An 18,723-nucleotide genomic window follows, 5' to 3' on the forward strand; every position below is an offset into this window, starting at 1 on the left:
ATTTTAGTAGAGGGACTCCTATGCTAAGGTTCGAGTCAAGTTTAAGCCTTAACCTTTGACATCTAAATCAAAAAAATGTGGTATTTTCCCATGTATAGGCAGATATCAGGGTACCATTTTGGGAGGCTAAGTTGCTCCCAAGGAAATATAATGAAACCCTATTTTAGGTTCCTATTCAATGTACGTCGATAAAATTCCTTTTCTGATCCAACAACCAGGGTGAAACCATGAAGGTTCAAATTGAACAATGATATTCACCTTGTGGCAGTTGTTTTCCTAATTGAAGTAATCCAACAAATATTAATTTTGCAAAGCATGTGTTCAAACTTTAGTGTCTCATACAGTACTATTTTCTTTTCGAAGCCAATATACATGAATTTCATATGAAGAAGATCCTTATAGCTAACAATTAATATGAAGAGAGAAGATATAGTACTTACAAGGTTCATCCACATTCATTTTTCTGGTGAAGTAGGAGTTGCCTCACTTGTTAATCCCAACGAGTGTGTTGTGGTGTAACCAACCCACAATCCTTTATACAAATTTTTCCATCGCTTCATTATGCTCTCTACATCACACTACTTGTTAGGAGTAATCTGGAGCTCAACCTCCCAAGGAATACACATCTAGTAAATGTTTGTAGCCCAAAGAGTTGTAAAAATCAATACCCTAAATTTTTTGATTATAAAACAAAGGATTCCCACATGGGAACCAGGGCTATGAAGTTTCTCTCCTACCCACTTCTCCATCTTGTCAAACCCTTCCATTCTGTGGAGACACTTCTCCCCAAATAGATGAAAATCCCAATCCACATTTGCACTTGTCTAGCAGAATGTGATGGACTTTTGACCCATCCCACTCCTTTTGTTCAAGTACCCTTTGGATGTTTTACTCAAACATGGCTTGGATTGGACTGAAGAATAACATGAATAAACAAAGGATGGTTTTATTGTGGAAGAATCATATGAATTGGTGTCGCTTACAGAAGGAGGTGATGAACACTTTTCCTTCTTCATACCACCAGCCATAAAGAGAGAACTTAGAAAAAATTTGAGCTTTTTGCCTAGAGAAATTGACTGCTTGGGCTTCTTGGAATCCTTACCAGTTTTTTCCTTTCACTTAATCTTAGTAGGATGATTTTTAGGGTTGAAATGCTTATTTGTAGAATGAAAAGTGTCAACATGAACCGATGATTTTCCATGTGAATCTCAAGAAAATTATCCACCAACAACCCATTTGCATGCTCTGTCTCTGCTACCGGTCGTGTGATGATAATTTTCCCTTTTTTTAGCAGTGGGAATGGAAGAAATATTTTAGTAGAGGGACTACTATGCTAAGGTTGGAGTCAAGTTTAAGCCTTAACCTTTGAAATATAAATTAAAAAATGTGGTATTTTCCCATGTATAGGCAAATATCAGGGTACCATTTTGGGAGGCTAAGTTGCTACGAAGGAAATATAAAGAAACCCTATATTTGGTGCTTGTTCAATGTACATCGATAAAATTCATTTTTTGATCCAACAGCTAGAGTGAAACCATGAAAGTTCAAATTCAACAATGATATTCACCTTGTGGCAGCTGTTTTCCCAATTCAAGTAATCTAACAAATATTAATTTTGCAAAGCGTGTGTTCAAACTTTAGTCTCTCATTATTTCCATACAGTACTATTTTGTTTCCGAAGCCAATATACATGAATTTCATACGAACAAGATGCTTATAGCTAAGAATTAATATGAAGAGAGAAGATATAGTACTTACAAGCTCCATCCACATTCATTGTTCTGGTGAAGTAGCAGTTGCCTCAATTGTTAATCCTAACCAGTGTGCTGTGGTGTAACCAAGTCATGATCCTTGATACAAATTTCACCATGGCTTCTTTATGCTCTCTACATCATACTACTTGTTAGGGGTACTTTGGAGCTCCACCTCTGAAGGAATACACATCCATTACATGTCTGCAACCCAAAGAGTTGTAAAAAACAATACCCTGAATTTTTTGTTTAAAAAACAAAGGGTTCCCACATGGGCACCAGGGCTATGAAGTTTCTCTCCTACCCACTTCCCCTAATCTAGAGAGGGCATTGAACATACAGAGGTAGTAGAATCACTTGAGTCATGGTTACGTTGCAGAGTGCTTAGGAGTGACTCAAAACAAAGCTTCCTCTTTCCCCACACCTCTCAGATGCTGCATTAGAGTGCCCAAGAATGGCTCCATGTGGAGCATTTTCATTGTAGAGTGCTCTTGCCGTAGCATCTCTCGGCTGCTGCATCATAGTGCTCAGGGGTGGCTCGATGTGGAGCATTTTCATTACAGAGTGGTTGGCTTGATGCAGAGCTTCCTCTTGTCGCAACACCTGAAGACCCTAGACCACACAAAGGATAGAGAAGAGGAACCCAAAATTTCTTAGGGCCCTACAACACATAGAATAGAATACTCAAAATTACAAGGGCATACCAAAGGCAATCAGAGCAAGGATATGATAAAATTTTAAGAAAAAAAGGCTTTGAAAAGCATCAAACACAAATGGCTTTGAAAAAAGGGCTTAACCTAAAATAATTTTATGAAAAAAAAGACTTAAGAGAAAAATGATAGCTTTAATACAAAATTATTATTCTGTCTTCAATTGATGTTTTAAATATCTCATGTTCATTGGTTAGCATCACCGCCACTGTTGAAATCAAGGGTTTTAGATAGGGTTTGGGTTTTCTTGCATGTGATGAAAATAGAACTATTTATGCATACAAATCAATCGGTATGTGGTCTTCTCCAGTGTATTTTGAGGTATTTTGATGTGCTTCACCATGACTATAGTCACAATGAGAATAATGTAAGTATTGGAATTATGTCAGACCACTTCAAGCAGTTGCATCTAGAAACCTTGGTCGGTGGTCCTCCCTAATGGATCAAGGAGATAATGTTCTGCATTGCAACTATGTGGGGGTTAGGGTTTGCATTGTGTCCATGGGTTAAGTTATTTTTCTATGAAGGTTTTATGTTTTACTCCCTTGAAAGGCTCAATGGCATCTAGCATATATACATATGGAGGAGGAATTGATAGATTACTTGGAAGACCTCACAGAGAATATCTCCATCTGGACAAACCCTCCACCTCAGTAGCTTGGAATGGAGGCAAAGACGACACCAAACTCAATAATTTCGAATCATTGGAAAATATCATGGAAGGGATTACCTATTCCCCGTGCATTTCTGGAACCAATGAGTCTGCCTCCTCCCTACAACATAAGGAGGCACCATTTGAGATCCTGACAGCAATATCAACGGATTTGACCAAACAACTATCTATTTCACCAGGTTTCTCGATTGAGGCCCTAAATTTTGTCGAGGCCTTCTTAAACCCTAGCAGGCCATTACAAACTTCTGATCTTGTCAGCATCGACTCTAATGTTGAGAGCCTTCAGGCAACCATAGTGGTATTCGCCCAAGAACTATAGATTTCGGGGGAATTTTCAGGGGCTCTCATGGGGAACGTGGATGGTCATGCAGAAGACCTGTCGACAGTTTAACAAGGAAAGGCTGAAATCTCTCCCAATTCCATTGTTGGCTCATTAGGGACTCCCTCTTGTTTCAGTCATGGAGTAGGGCATGAAGGCAGATAATTTTGTAACTATGATATCAAATTAAAACTATCAAATTAATCCATGCGTTAATCACATCATAACATTTTACATATACGAGAAACCTCATTACATCATTCCATTGGGTAATGTATCACTTGGAGAATGGGAAGAGATCCAAGGGAAACTTTCCAATCAGTCCAAGACATTCCATTCATGCACTATTGAGAATACATTTTTTTTTTATCTTATATAATTTGATAACAGCCATATGAAATTAAAACTAGCAAATCAATTCATGAGTTAATCGCATCATAACATTTTCCATATACTAGCAACCTAATTACCTCAGTCCATTAGGTAATGTGTCCCTTGGCTAGTGGGAAGAGAGCCAAGGCATGTTTCCAATCATTCCAACAAATTCCATCCATGCACTAATGAGCATGGCATTGTGGAAATGGAAACCATTCTAGTAATGTAAATATTCAATACAAAGAACCTGTAAGGATACATGTGAACTATTGCATAGGTAAATATATATGAATCACCATATGCAACAACTATTACAACCAAAGTTGAAAGTAATTAATAAATGAAAACTTCATTGAACAACAAATTAATTGGCGAAATCTCAATGAATTGGTGTGGATACTAAGTAAACAAGTCAATTTTCAAACTTGATCCTTGTAATATATCAAACACAGTGACTTAAGCTATGAAGGGACCCCATCACCGGGGCTTCACTCAATGAACCTCTAACATATAATGTGCATTCATTCCATATTAAACAATACCCTTAATTTGCCTACATATTGGAAAATATCTCTAAAAATCACATTATTTAACCCCCTACCAATACAAACCCAATACACCTTCACAATTTAAAAACCATTACTTTCACTAGATATTGTAGGTATCCATTTTTTCATTAACATTTCATATACCCCTTTATATTTTTTCATTAACTTTGGAATCCATTATTTACACCTACTAATATAAAAACCATCTCCCCCCTATATATCCCTCAATATATTATGTCATTTTTTCCTCAATAAATATCCCCCAATATGAGCCCATGTGTTATGGTATTTCTCCCAAAGTGAAGCCCCTGTGGACCCCATGTACCATGAGCAAGGAGCAACCTACATCCTCTCCACCATGTCCACACTACTCTCAACAATCCCAAGGTTTGAGAGGCTAACCATATCTCTAGGCTAGAAAAGATATTAAATAAAAGGGGTCGGAAACCACTGGCTCCCTAACAAGAAACCATTTGGGTAAAACATTGATGGCTAGGTGTTAATCATTATTAACCCAAATCTTGATGTTACTAACTAGGGACAACTTATAGAAACCATGATGATCCACCATACAGTGTTGCCCTCTACTCATTGCTACCAAATTCCCCCCCCCCCGTGTGTTTATTCTTATGCCACTACATTTGTGTTGCACTATTTTTTGTATTAAATATACAGACACGAGGGACTAGCTCAACCAATTGCTGCCAATGTTATTGATTATTTAGCTATGCAAGAAAGTCCCTAATTTGACTACCCCTAGGTAAGTTGCACTAGTCTGTCAGCAGGTTTACTATGGATGTCATCCTTAAGTGCTGTGAAGTATCCTGTTGGTTTCCTCATGACATTTTCCTTCAAAAGAAGGAAAAAATAATATACATATGGAATCAACATTCAAAAATTTCACTTTATAGCTACTCCATGATGATATACAATAGTAAATGATAGCCTTCCCACACACTTCTTTGTCTCACATATACAGGGACAGGAACGAGGTAGTTGATGGCCTTTCAAAGAGGCACTGGGACTGGAGTGAGGTGTTTGGACCATTTCAGTTTCTCAGAATGGGCATACAAATGATTTCATTCATGAACCTTAGCTATAAAACACTCTACAGACTGATACTCTAACTTTTACAATGATGTATTTTTGTTTTTTAAAGCCATGAAAAGTCTGTTTTCTGTTGTTGATATAGCTCATAGGTTTTGTGATAGTCAACAACTTTCAGAGCCTACTTTTGGTGTTATGCTCTTGACCTACAAGAAGATAACAAAACACCAAATATGTGAAGAAATATACCCAGAACACAAAACAATAAGAAATAATAACATGTATTTTATTATTCAGAAAGGAAAGCAATGTTCACTTGCCTCTTCGAGGGGGCAACCTCCAATAGAGCAAGGCTCAATTACAAAATAAGACATGATGCTCCTCAAGGGGAGTCTCTATCCTTTATATAGGATTCATACATGCAAAACCATGGGTTGGTACCATGGTTCTTATTAATACCATCTATCTAATACCATGGCCCATTTGCAACTAAATGTGGTCCCTTCTTTAAATGCAGGTCAACCACTTACAATTATTAATATGGGCTTTATTGACTCTCTAACTAACTATAACTATGACTCGACCCTATTACATAAATAAGGGGGTTAGGGTTGGACCCTATCATGCACTCCCCCATAAAAATAGCCTTGTCCTCAAGGATGAAGCTACAGAAACTGCTGAAGAACAGTGGCTGGTTCCCAAGTCGCATCTTCTAGACAGGTGTCTTTCCACTTGATGAGGACTTCCTTGATCGTGCAGTCGTGCAAGTGCCTTTCTCGCATGTCAAGAACCTGTTCACATTGGTGCTAGAATGAACCTTCTTCATCCAATTCCAATAGATTGGTTTGAATTCTCGAGTGGTTCCCAACCACTTTCTTGAGGCATGAGACATGGAAGAGGGGATGGATTTTTTTAGTGGGTGGCAAGGCTAGCTTGTAGGCTACTTCTCTGATGCGGGGCAATATTTGATACGATTTGTAGAATTTTGGAGATAATTTCTGACAACCCTTTTCTTTGATTGATGTTTGCTTATATTGTTGCAGCCTTAAGAATACCTGATCCCCTTCTTGAAATTTGTGCTCTAAATGATGTTGGTCTACCTATTGCTTCATGCGATTTTGAGCTTGATGGAGATTTTCTTTGAGGTGGGCCACCATGGTTACATTGTTCTGTAGGAGTTGATCAACTACTTGTACCTTCGAGCATCGCAAGATATAAGAAGTAGGTGAAGGAGGGCATTGACCATAAACTACTTCATATGGAGTCATTTTGGCGGTGGAATGATAGCTAGTATTATACCACCATTCGGTTAGAGGTAACCACTATACCCATAGATGTTGCTTTTCTGAAGTGAAACACCTGAGGTAGGTTTCCAAACATTTGTTGACTGCTTCAGCTTGACCATCAATTTGGGGATGATAGGAAGTACTGAGTTGTAGTTGGGTACCTTGTAGCCTGAAGAATTCCTGCCAAAAGTTACTGGTGAAGATCAGGTCATGATCAGACACAATCGAAGTGGGCATGCCATGCAATTTGAAGATCAAGTCTAGAAAGATTGAGCCACCAAAGTTGGTGTAAAAAGGTCGGGTAGGGTGTAAAAATGTGCATACTTAGAAATTTTGTCCACAACCACCATGATGACTGACTTGTTGCCTAGCTTCGGAAGACCCATAATGAAATCCATAGAACCCTCCATCCAGATTGAGGCAGGGATGGGTAATGGATGTAATGTACCCAGGGATTTGAATATTTCTCCTTTGGGGCACTGACACACATCACACTCAGCTACAAAAGTAAGAATGTCCTTTTTCATTCCTGTCCAAAAGAATGAATGTCAAGTGCGAGCATAAGTCTTCTGAAAGCCTGAAAAACCTGCAGTGGGAGATGAGTGCAACTCTACCAAAATGTGACTTTTAAGTGTAGATGTTGGTGATATCACTACTTTGTCCTTGTAGCAAAGAATCGTATCCTGCCAAGAGTAGCCCGCTGTGGAATTTGGATTTTCCTGCAATTTATTAGTCAGTTGGGAGAGCAAAGGATGTGAAAACCATTCCTTGCGAACCTCTTCAATCCACTCTAGAATGGGAAGAGAGATTGCTAGCAGGGTGCTTTCCTCCTCAAATTGGTGTGATAAAGCATCTGCTATGACATTTTCTCGCGCTTTCTTGTAAATTATCTCATAATCATATCCCAACATTTTGGCTAGCCATTTATTTTGTTGTCGCGAGGATAGGCATTGCTCCAAAAAATATTTAAGGCTTTGATGGTCTATGTGGATTTGGAAATTCCGCCCCAATAAGTATGGTCGCCAGGTATCCACTGCATATGTAAGATGGCCATCATCTTCTTCTCATAGATAGACTTTCCCAGATTTGTCCCACTTAGTTGTTGGTTAGTGAAGGCCAAGGGTCGACCTTCCTGCATTAAGACAACCCCAATACCCATTTTTGAAGCATCACATTCAATCACAAAAGTTTTGGTGAAGTCGAGTAGTGCCAATACGGGAATGGAACACATGGCATGTTTGAGAGCTGTGAATGCCTATTGCACTTCATCATTCCAGAGGAATGAATTTTTCTTGAGAAGGTGAGTGTGGGGTCTAGCAATGCTACCATAGTTGTGGACAAATTTGTGATAGTAGCCGGTGAGACCCAAAAATCCTCTCAAGCTCTTCAAGATATCTGGTTGAGGCCAATCCTGCATTGCCTGGATCTTTTTGGGATGCACCCTGACACCTTCATGGCCCACAATGTGGCCCAAATACACAACTTCTTCCATGCCAAAAGAGCACTTGGAAGTTTAACAAATAATTTATGTTCCCATAGCAATTGCAAGAGTAGATCTACATGCTAAAGTTGGTTTTCCTAGGTGAGGTCGTAGATGAGGATGTCATCAAAGAAAACAAGGAAAATTTTTTTGAGATATGGTTTGAGTAGGTGATTCATGAGGCTCTGAAAAGTGGACGGGGAATTATAGAGACCAAATGGCATGACCAGGAATTCATAATGGCCTTCATGAGTTCGGAAAGCAGTCTTTGGAATGTCTACTTCTATCATGTTAATTTGGTGATAGCCTGAGAGAAGGTCGAGCTTAGTTAAGAATTGAGCCTCATTTAGTTCATCCAGTAAATCATCAACAACCGGGATGGGAAATTTATCTTTGACTGTCAGCTTGTTGAGAACCCTAAAGTTTGGACACATATGCCATTCGCCATCTTTCGTAAGCATCATGACCACAAGCAATGAATAAGGAATAATGCTAGGACGAATGACACCGGCTTCTAGGAGTTCCCTGATTATTTTTTTGAATTTCAGACTTTTGGGCAAAGGGATATGTATATGGGCACACATTTGGTGGTTGTGCCCTTGGGACCAAAGTAATGCTATGATCACGTCCCCCTCACGATGGTGGAAGCTCATGAGGCTTGTCAAAGACCTACAGATGGTTGTTTAATACTTGTTGCATCTGAGGGTGAATATGAAGAGAAGTGGGTTCAAAGGCCTAGATGGCATTAAATTTGGCTATAACTCCATGGTGGCTCTTTTTTAACAATTTTTCCATCCTATGCGAGCTAATGATAGAAGTAGCACATGCCTGGAGTCCGTGGAGGGTATGTATGTGGTTATTCTACTTGAAGCTCATATATAGCTCTTGGAAATCGATTGTGATTGGGCCGAGTGTGCGAGCCATTCAACACCCAAGACAATGTCACACCCACCCATGTTGATGGAAAACATGTGGGTCTAGGTGATACTCCCCCATTTGAAGTTTGACATTTTCACAGGACCTTCACATTTCATTGTCCCCCCATCAGCAATCTGGACCTGGAAATTAGAGACTACTCTGACAAAATAATGTACTGCTTCCACGACGCTTTGATGTATAAAGTTATGTGTACTACCACTATCAATCAAGACTACTACAGGGTGATTCTTAATAAAACTTTTGATTTTGAGAGTTTGGGGAGAAGAAATTCTAGCCAAAGCTTGAAGTGAGATAACTGGTTCTTCCGGTGTAGCTAGGAGCTCATTGTCTAGCTGGTTGTCCTCATCTTCCTCCTTTGATTACTTAAATGGTGGGGCTTCCTCAGATGAACTGTGATCAATAGCATCAATTTGAAATAATTTGGGTTCCTTGCATTTATGCCCCGTGGAGTATTTCTCATCACAATAGTAACACAATCCTTTCTTTCTTCTTTCTTCCATTTCTCCTGCTAACACCTTTTGAACCTTAAGTTTTTGGGTAGTGATCGGAGCCTGGGTGGGGCATCCCTTGGCTATGAAATTTGGACGAGTCAACTTGGCCGCTAACGCGCGTTCTACTTCACGAGCTATCTTGCAAGCTACCAACCATGAGACTAGGTGTTGTAGTCAGACGTGGGCTTGTATGGCGTCTTTGAGACCACTAATAAAACATTCCAAGTAGAATTCATCTGCTAGACCTCCTGTGCGGGAGGCTAATGCTTCAAAGGTTTTAATATATTCTTGCACTGTGCCTGTTTGTCAGAGCTTAGTAAGATGACCCAAAATGTTAGATTCATGGCCAAAGTGATCACAAAGGGCTTTTCAGAGTATCTGCCAAGTCAGTGGCATTGCATAGCAGCGTTGATGCCACTACCACCATTGCCATCTTTCTTGGTCCAAGTATAGGCTTCCCACACTTAGCTTCGTCGCATCATAACTAATGTGATTCAATGTGAATTATTGATCCATTTTTCTAGCCATATGGTCGGATGAGAGCCATCAAATTTATACATGTCCAGCTTGGATGGTTGAAGTTGGGACCGTTGGTGGTTTCCATAGAAGTGAAGAGAATGGCTAGATTCACCCTCAAGGTTTTCATTAAAAGTATATGCCTCTGATTGTTCCCCCGACTTTTCCTTTGTGAGTGAGTCAGCTAAGGTCTGGATCTACTTTGTTAATGCATCCAACTTTTGTTCAAGGGTGTCAATCTTCTCATTGGCCATAGCTTGAGCTCTAGTTTTTACCATGCACTGATCTGGTGCACTTGTTGTTACTGTGAAAAAAAATTGGTACCACCCAAAATTTTGACGTTGACAAGTTAGTGGTACCACCTTCCTCAGCCAGTCAGCTTGATTCTTATGGGCTAAGTCTCCTATAAGTGTCTCGGGAGGGTCTCAGACTCTTTTTTTTTTCCTTATACTTTGAAAGGAGTTTTACTCGTTTCTTAGGAATACTACAGTAGTTGATTCCCAGAAAAATTAATACCCAATGTCCTACGGGAATCACGCCCAGGTATAGGAGCCACACAAATAGTCAGATCTATCAGCGAAACCCACAACTATAGAGTATGTGTAGGAATGTGGCAGTGATTTAACCCCTGCTATTAGATATGAATGGTAAATCTGATTGTTGTGACTGCTACAGAACCCAAACTGCTCGATCTGAATGGCGGATCTGATATATATGATTAGGGATCTGATAGATCTGAATGGTGGATTTGAGAGATCTGAATGGCGGAACTGATTGTTGCGGCTATGACAAAGCCCAACCTGCTAGATCTGATCTGTCAAAGATGATGCATGATCTAGAGAGAGACAATGGAACTATGGTCCCAACGAGTGTCAGGTGTTATAGATCGCAATATACGCAAGGGTCCGACAGTAGTACTCGACCCAATCTTTCAGGGCAATAACCAAGGAAGATCAATCGTACCCTTAGCCACACAACCCGACTACCCTATTGTACGTGTGATTAATCAACCCGAGTGTTGCTCTCGGTGTACTATAGCAGTAAGACGACCGACGATTTATCTATGGAGAGGTTTCAGGAGAGCCTATGGGGATTCCGATATACCCAGAGGGTACTTGGAAGACAGTCTGTGAATGGTTCTGTCTAATGCACTACTACTCAAAGGGGTACCCACAGGGGTTACAAGGGAGTCCAGCAAGCATGACCACCTCTTGTATTTCCTCTGTGCATGCCTCCCCAAATCCGTAGATTTATGCACTCAATGACAGATCTCGTGGTTTAAAGACGCTGGAAAACGTCTGTAGCCAAAAAACATTCTGCTAAAAATGGAGATCTCACCAGCCCTGGAAAGTTCTCTGATACCACTTGTTATGCTCTTGACCTGCGAGAAGATAGCAGAATACTAAATATGCGAAGAAATATACCCAGAACATAGAACAATAAGAAATAAGAGCGTGTATTTTATTATTCAGAAAGGAAAGCAGTGTTCACTTGCCTCTTCGAGGGGGCAACCTCCAATAGAGCTGGGCTCAATTACAAAATAATACATGATGCTCCTCAAGGGGAGTCTCTATCCTTTATATAGGATTCATACATGCAATACCATGGGTCAGTACCATGGTTCTTATTAATACCATCTATCTAATACCATGGCCCATTGGTAACTAACTGTGGTCCCTTGTTTAAATGTGGGTCAACCACTTACAATTATTAATATGGGATTTACTAACTCCTTAACTAACTATAACTATGACTTGACCCTATTACATAAATAAGGGGATTAGGGTTGGACCCTAACATTTGGAAGGTCTAATATATGTCCTTTTAATTAAAGAAACAACTTTTTCTTTTTTTTTAATTAACTCACTAATATGTAAGCCATGTATAAAAAATTGTCATGAGCCAGATGTGGGACCTCTCACCTAAAGTTAGGGAGGTTACAAATTCAACTATCTTGATCTCATACTAGCTAAGTACCCTAATTAGAGCCATTGGTTTACTTAATATACCATACATAGATCATGGAAAAGTAATTGAATAGTTTTCCACTAGGTGTTCTCCTAAGAAAAAAATGCTCATGAGGTTTCTTTGGAAACAATGGTTGAACCCAAGTGGTTGTATAAGATGAAGCATGTTGCTAACAAGAGCAGATAGAAGTACAATGCCAAATTCATTGGCTTAAGATTCTCAGAAAGAGAGTTTACCTCCAATATTTGGTGAATAACCAACCTCATATTTAAGTTTTCCATTGTATAAATACATTGAGTCAGTTCAAGGCAAATTCACTCAACTACCTCAAAGAATTTGCTTCACTATTTGGAGGGCACTATGTTTTATAGCTTTGTGGATTCAAAATTGCAAGGTGAGGCTGGTTCAAGGAATAGCACTTCCAGGTTTTGTTTCAACTTGGGGTCCGATCCCAAGTATGATATCCTAGATTAGTTGGAAGAAAACAACAATGGCATTCATTTGTTGGAGTCAATGGTTTTAAGTATTATGAAAACCAAATTTTCTCAACTCCCTACAAATTCAGCACTTCACGATCACTCCAATAATATCGACATTTGGTACAATCTCGTGGAAGATAAGTTTAAGAAGGGAGCAATGGTTCTTGAGTATGTTCCCTTGAATTTGGAACTTTTACACATTTTGACTAAGCCCCTCTCAAAGGGGAACATTAAGATGTTGAGGGAGAGACTAGGCTTAGTGGAGAACACCTTCTCACAAGGAGGTTGCGTTACACATTTTTACATTGTTTGCTCAGTAGTTAATTCTCCTTCCTCATAGCATAAGAATGATAGTATGTCCATACCTCGGAGCAACAAATACTTACCATTAGATGTGAGCGGAGCATTGATGGCTGGTGGAGTTAGGCAGAACACTAGTTTACTTTGGGACAAGTATGGTTGTCTAGGTTGCACACACACACACACACATATCTATATCCATTCTTGTTTCACTATATCATGCAACTTAGACAGCAACACTTGTCCCAAAGTAAACTAGTGTTGTGCCCAAAGTAAACTAGTGTATTGAAAGTATTTAGAATATAGACAAAGATTCATAAATAATTTATTAGGTGATAAGACCCAAGGCCCAGAAAAAGCATGCTACATCAAATACCTACATATCATTGAAATCATCAATATCACACTCGAAGCATATTTCAATTACCTATATGGTAGTTTCTTTGAATTACTAATACTGTTTAATTATATTTGTATACTACAGTTAGTAGTCTACCTTTGAGAGGAAATCATCTCCAAAAAACTTAGACTTCTCTAATTTCTATAAATATGACAGCTTTCCACCAGGTAACCTTAACAAAAAATATCTTCCAGAAGTATCTGATGAAATCCCCTCAATAAGGACACTTGAGTTGTCATTACCAGGACTCAAAATAGCCAAACTCTCCACAACACCATCATCTCCAACAAATAAAAAGACGTAGATCAGAAGAATGTAGCAAAATCAGGCTCAAATAACCTCTGCAACAGAGTAAAACAGGAAGGAAACTCTTAGTACATGCTATTGAAGATATCAGTTATTGTACATCACAATTCAAAAGCTCCAAAACAAAAGTTCTATGCATTGAGGCTCTTACAAACCATGAACTGGACTGACAATCTAAAAAATATCATCCTCTCTTTAACCATCATGATTTTCATATAAGGCTAGATTTCCTGATTATACGAGTGCTTGTTCCAGTTTGTTTCTTCTTAACATACATTTCAGCTACATGACATGCAGTACATATACCAGTAAGAAGAATGAATAGGATGTGAATATATCCATGCACAAGAATCAACATGGAATACGTGGACTTGGAGTCTGTGAACCAAAGATTCAGTTGGCATGAAATGTTCTCATCCTCTATGGTTATCTTAGATGCCCCACAGGAAAACATATAAAAATGTACAAGCAAGTGCACATATGAAAGGGAATTGGAATTTTAGCTCTAGAAATTGATTTTAGTTAGTTAACAGACATTTTTTTTTTTAAATGGAATGATTTTATAACATGAAAGAAGTCCTAGAACATAATAAAAATCATATCCTGTAAATAGTTATAAGATCGTGATTAATGAAATTGTGGTATTTTTCAAAGAATATACAAGTTATAAACTTACAGTATCACATAATGCCAACATATCATATATCTCATTTGCATTGGAATGAACTCTAACAAGATTCAAGGTGCAACATTTCATGATTGCCAATATGTGATATAATAAAAAATCTATCTACCACTACTTAGTCAAGAACTTCATATTTACAGGGTAAGTTTTGTATGGATTTAATTGTCTTAGATATTAAGATAAATTCATTCCATTTAATAGAAGTGATGTGGAGATACAATGAGCACATCTACTTTTATCCTTATAGAATTTCAATAAAGAAGAATATACTAAGAACAATCATTGTACCTTAAATAGCATCTTCCAGATCATTCACCTCTATAAAATTTTGTGGAAGCCAAAATTCAAAGCTAAAGCTGACATTATCAACTAGAACCTCATAACATACATAACATGGAAAGTGATGAATAATCATTCCAGAGAGTCTCTAAACAAAGTAGCATGCTAAGCCCTTAACAGATATTCATTCAAAGTTGGTCTATACTTCCCCGCTTCTCTCAAGCCTGAGCCGGAAGCAAGGCACTCATAGATGTTGTTAAAGAGGGAGGATCGAGGATGGAGTGAATGCTATGAGGCTATATATAGATGTTTTTCACTGTCTTCCTTCCTTTCCATCCTAGCATACTGACAGTAGCAAACAGATCAGATGGAATATCACTATGGGAAGGCTAGAAAACAAAATAAAATAAAAAGATAAAAATGAGTGGCTAAAATAAGACCTTTGAAGTTTTCTTTTGATTTTAACAAGCAATTTATAAATATACCAACCATTTTACACACATCTACAACCAAACCCCATCTTTATTCCCTAGCGAGAATCTAAATAAGAATTAGAATAAGAATTACATGGGGGAAGTGGGAGGCTATGGTTTTCAACTCTGAGGAACACCCTCTGTTCAATTTTGTGAGGCCATGTCGTTCCTGAAACCGCGAATCCATGAGATGAGGAAGACACAGTTGTAGAGTCAAAAACATGTGCCCTAATGTCAAGAGACATCCAGAGGCATGACAAAGAGCCTAAAAGTTCCATGACCTGCAAATGGTGGCGAGGCTGGCCCTATCCCTATAATTCAAGAGTGAAAACAATACAACAACTCAAATTTTTTTTTTTTCCCTAGTAATTATAACAATTGTTAATATGGCATTGATACTAATAATTGTGTAGTGAGGGGCCTCTAGATGCAACTCCATATTGAAATTAGATTATGTATTATTATTTCAGTATTAGCAAATGGGGTAGCAAGCTATGTGGGCTTGATTGTGGGGAAAACTCCACAGTTAAGCGCGCTTGAGCCAGAGGAGATCTGGGATGGGTGACCTCCCGAGAACTCTTGGTTACCGGGTGCAAGCCCCCGAAAGTGACGATTGACACTATGTGATTCATTTCACTAGTTTCAATCCCACTTCTTCACCCCTGTGAGCATCACCCGATGCAATGAGTGCTAAGTGAACAATTCAAAAAAATTATGAGAAATTAGTCAGTTACGACTACCTCTCATGGAATTGGTCATACGTTAATGACTTACTTAACGCAGTTGAATCCCAGAAACGATATCTAATATAATGCACTGCGTAGACCACTAATACTTAAATTCAAAAAGAGTGAAGGGATCTCTACTTGAATGGTTCATGAGGCACAATACTTGCTAAGGTTTTGCAAATGGGGTAGCAAGCTAAGTGGGCTTGATTGTGGGGAAAACTCCATAGTTAAGCGCGTTTGAGCTAGAGGAGTTCTGGGATAGGTGACCTCCTGGGAAGTCCTGGTTACCGGGTGCAAGCCCGGAAGTGATGATTGACGCTATGTGATTCATTTCACTAGTTTCAATCCCACTTCTTCACCCCTGTGAGCATCACCTGATGCAATGAGTGCTAAGTGAACAATTCAAAAAATCATGAGAAATTAGTCAGTTACAACTACCTCTCATGGAATTGGTCATACGTTAATGACTTACTTAACGTAGTTGAATCCCAAAAACGATATCTATTATTATTTAACTGAAATATCAAAAAATCCTTTCAAAATCAAAATTCTATCATTATACATGCATTGTATAACCCATTCATCTTTGGCATTGACTGGGTATTAGTTTGTCTTTGACAAAAACGTTATGACGATTATCCACAGAGTAACATTATGAATTCAACTTTTATTATTTTTTAACATTATTGAAATCTAATTATTTGTAAGATGATTTGTTGAGGTCTTATTATGGGTTGTTTAGTAACTTCCATTTCTATTAGTTACTATATTTTTTATTTTAGTTTTATTTCCTTTTCATTTAACTTTTTGATTTTTTTTTTTTTCTATTTTCATGAATTATATTTTTTTCACCATATTTTCAATTTAAGTGACTTATTATTATATTAAAAAAATATTTTAATAAATTAAATTATAGACAATTATATATATTAATAAAAATAAAACACACACATATAGTTATATGTGTTTTAATACAAACAATATTAATTAAACATATTTCTTAATTTTGGGTGATGGCATTTAACAATATAATATTTTAAGTATTAAGGGGTTTTAGCAATGCATTATATTAGACATCATTTTTTTTGGAATTCAGCTGTGTTAAGTAATTCATTCAAGTATGACCATTTCCATGAAAAATGGTAATACTTGAATGACTTAATGCATTTGAATCCCAAAAAATGATATCTAATATTATATTTTATTAGTTGTTTTATTTTTGTGATGAAAGCTTTGCCTTTGTTATTTTTTTGTTTCATTAAACTATATTTAAGCTAAATCGCAATTACTAGCCAATATATAGCCCTTATTATATTTAAATTTGAGTCCAAATCAAAACATATATTTAAACTTCCATCAAAATGATATAAAAAATTAAAAATTAACCAACTTTAAATAAAACACAATTTCATTCCTTCAAAATTGAATAAATGTATTCAACAACATTTCCATCCTTGTATTCCATCATTGAGTAAGTACTACATCCAATTGCAAATCTTCCTCAAAGAGAGCATCCCTTTCAACATTAATTTAATATGATAACACAAAATGTAATTAAAATATTATTTATCTTCAAAAAAAATTATGGAGAGTTGATTCTTTCTATTATTTATTTAATTGATAACTAACAAGAATGTTCAAACGCATCGATATTGAAACCCCTTTTAGTTTCAATCCAACGAACTCCACATGATCCATTTAAGTGTAAATATTCCCAAAACATAGTTGATCCGTTTGTACCATCTATATAAATTATAATCATATTGGTTTTACGCAAAAATAAATTATTATATTTAAATGATTCATCAAATATTAAAGTACGTCTCACATTAATGAATCATTAAATATAAGTACGACATTATTTTGATCAAAAAATGATTGTATATGAAATTAATAAATATTAGTAATTTCTCAAAAAAAAGTTGATAAGTTTGTTAATTCAAAAAAGTTGCATGAGAGAGGTATTTGTAAATATGTATGGCATATGTTTTACATTTTCAAAGATAGAAATGTCAATTTTTGAAAATGAAAAGTCATGCATTAGCTCCTATAATTAAAACTAACTATTACCCACACCCCAATTGAAAAATATAAAAAATGTATTTATGTTTGTTTTAATGTTTATATATTTTAATTTAAAATAAAACTATTATTTGTTGGTGTTATAAATTATTTTATTTTATGTAAAATAGTATACCATATTCATTCACTTAGTTTTTTTTCACTTTTAATTTTTATCATAGAATTTAAGTTTTATATTATAAGAAACAGAAAATATATTTTAAATAAATCACTTAAATATAGCAATAATATTTTTAAATACTTTTATTGACTAGGTTTTGGTTATTGTTTAAATAGGTATACATATCAGTAAAATTTGTATTATAAACTAATTAAAAAAAAAATTAATTAACATAGGAAACTCTCCCCCATCCCATATTATCTCATACTTCTAGGGATGCTAATAAAGATTGTTCATTGATTCACCACTTTGGTTTATAACATATGTAAGCTTATAAAACAGGAAAAACTAAAAAATAGAAATAGTTCACATTCTGAATATGGCTAGGAAAACTTGAAGTCTTAAGTAACTTGTTTAGTTTTTATAAACAAGCATGAAGAACACTAAAATTTTTAGAAGATTGTAAAAGCACATCTGATAGATGAATTCAACATTTCCAGGTAGAGATTGTTGTGCAGACAATCCCAAGAGATATCATTCATGCCTCTCCCCGCTCTTGTGTGTGTTAATATTGATCTCATTCATGCCTCTCCCCACCCTTGTGTGTGTTAATATTGATATCATTCATGCCTCTCCCCGCCCTTGTGTGTATTACTATTCGTTGAACTCTGCTTTGAAGTATCAAAAAAACTTTTATTATAAAAAAATGAAGAAGAGGTTTTCACACTAAGAGTTGCAGTTGCATGATCAAGGGTGAAAACGGAGAAATCAGAGATGAAAATGAACTT

The sequence above is a fragment of the Pinus tabuliformis genome, chromosome 3_2 (genome assembly GCF_031772625.1).
Source record: "Pinus tabuliformis cultivar Carrire ecotype Pingquan chromosome 3_2, CPIR1, whole genome shotgun sequence".
Taxonomy (NCBI): domain Eukaryota; kingdom Viridiplantae; phylum Streptophyta; class Pinopsida; order Pinales; family Pinaceae; genus Pinus; species Pinus tabuliformis.